The 2,435-nt window shown below is 36.0% G+C and overlaps 1 pseudogene; it reads left to right on the top strand.

Annotated features, from left to right (window-relative positions):
• The first annotated feature begins 1,579 nt into the window (after window positions 1-1,579).
• Window positions 1,580-2,191, top strand: LOC144581066 (small ribosomal subunit protein eS17 pseudogene; annotated as a pseudogene).
• Window positions 2,192-2,435: the final 244 nt, after the last annotated feature.

The following is a 2,435-nucleotide window of genomic DNA, read 5'->3' as shown; positions in this document are numbered from 1 at the left end:
CTCCTGAGTAGCTGAGATCACAGGCATGTGCCGCCATGTCTGGCTAAATTTGTATTTTTAGTAGAGATGGGGTTTCTCCATGTTGGTCAGGCTGGTCTCAAACTCCTGACCTCAGGTGATCCTCCCACCTCGGCCTCCCAAAGTCCTGGGATTATAGATGTGAGCCACCGCTCCCAGCACTTATGGCTGCTTTTTGTGCAACAGAGTTAAGCAGTTGGAACAGAGACTAAATATTGACTATTCCTTGCGAACTTCTCTATCCTGTTCTATTGATATGTTTGACTGTGCTAATATCTGTATCATATGGCCTATTTCACCTTGGCTGAATTTTGGTAGTTTGCAGTTTTGGAGAGTTGATGCATCTCTTCCAAGTTGCTAAATTTATGAGCGTAAAGTTGTTTATAGCAGTCCCTTATTATTATTTTCATGGCTGCAGGATCTATAGTAACACTTTTTATTTCATTCTTGATATCAGCTATTTGTGTTTTCTGTCTTTGTTAGTCTTGGTACAAGGTCATCAATTTTATTGATTTTTTTTCAGGGAAACATATTTTCATTTTATTAATTTTCTTTATTTTCTCCAGTTTCCTAGATGTCTGCTTTTATGTTTATTATTTTTTCCTTCTGCAGGCTTTGGGTTTACTTTGCTCTTTTGTTTCTAGTTTCTTGAGGTAGGTACTCAGTTGTTGATTTGAGACCTTTTCTTATTTGTAATGTAAGCATTTACTACTACACATTTTCCTCTCAGCTTTAGCTTAGCTGTGTCTCACGTGTCTTAATAGGTTATGCTTTCATTTCATTCACTTCTATGTATTTTTAAATTTTCCTTTGAGATTTTCTCTTTGATCCATGGATTATCAGTATACTGCTTAATTTCCTAAAGTTTAAATGATTTCCTGTTAACCTTCTGTAGTTGATTTCTCATTTGATTCCACTGTGGTCAGAGAACATACTTTGTATGATTATTTTTAAAAAAAAAAACAAATGCTGAGGTTTGTCTTATGGACTAGGAGGCGGTCCATCTTGCTGAATGTTCCATGGGCACTTGAAAAAATACTTATTCTGCAGCTGTTGGGTTGAGCATTATATGCTCTATATAATAGAATCTTCCATTGTGCACTTGAAAAAATAACAGAATATTCCATGGGCACTTGAAAAAAATAATAGAATGTTCCATGGACACTTGAAAAAATATTTATTCTGCAGCTGTTGGGTTGAGTTTTATATGTTCTATATATGTCAATTAGATCATGTTGGTTGATTCTGTTGTTCAGTTTTCCTACATATTTGCTGATTTTCTGCTTAGTAATTATACTGGTTGCTGAGAATAGGGTGTTGAAGTCCCCAAATGTTACTGTGGACTTGTATATTTCTTCTCGTATTTCTATCAGTTTTTGTTTCATAGATTTTGAAGCTACACTGTTTGGTATATTCACATATCAGGATAACTATGTATCCTGCGGATTTTTTCATTCATTTTTATATAATGTCCAATTTGCCCCTAGCAATTCTTTTCCTCTGAAGTCTACTTTATCTAATATTAATATACCTACCCCTGCTTTTTAAAATTAGATTGTGCATGGTATATTTTTTTCATTCTTTTACTTTTAATCTATCTTTGTCATTCTGCTTGAAGGGAGTTTCTTCTCATACCAAAAGTATGAAGACGGCAGCCTGGATCATCATTGAACAGTACTATACCCACCTGGGCAACTACTTCCACATGAACAAAAGAATGTGTGAGGAGATCGCCATGATTCCTAGCAAGAAGCTCCACAACAAGATGGCAGGCTTTGTCACAAATCTGATGAAAGAGATTTAGAGAGGCACAGTGAGAGGTATCTCCATCAAGTTGTAGGAGAAAGGCAGAGAAAGGAAAGAAGATTATGTTCCCGAAGTCTCAACTCTGGACCAGGAGATCATTGAAGAGGATCTGGACACTGAGGAAATGCTGAGGGTTTTGGGCTTTGGCAGTCTGTCCAACCTGCAAGTCACTCAGCCTATAGTTGGAATGAATTTTAAAATGCCATATGGAGGTGTTCGCATCTTTTTGCTGTTGTGCAATATTTTCAATAAACCTGGGATAACGGGGAAAAAAAGCTCTTTTTCTTACAATTTTCTTATTTGGAAAGTTAGTAGAGTTGTAAAGGTCCTTGTCAGTTTTCAGTTTACTATGCCTACTCACCTTTAAGATTGTAATTTATCTCGTCATGTAGTCATCAGCATTTTAACCAAAAGAGATGTAGATTGGGTGTTAAATGACTGTAGCGTAATAGTTGAATATTATATAAAGGTTTTAAATAAAGAATAGTAGGTTGTAAATAGCTCTCTCCCTTCCTGGCCCCACCTGCAAGAAAGATTCAGAAATAATGAGTTTAACAAAAAGAAATGCAGGCATCACAAAGAGCTAGATTAATGTAGTGTTTTGCTATTGT

The sequence above is a fragment of the Callithrix jacchus genome, chromosome X (assembly GCF_049354715.1).
Source record: "Callithrix jacchus isolate 240 chromosome X, calJac240_pri, whole genome shotgun sequence".
NCBI classification, from domain to species: Eukaryota; Metazoa; Chordata; class Mammalia; order Primates; family Cebidae; genus Callithrix; species Callithrix jacchus.
Note: the sequence above shows the minus strand (reverse complement) of the source record. Positions and strands in the feature narration are given on the sequence as shown.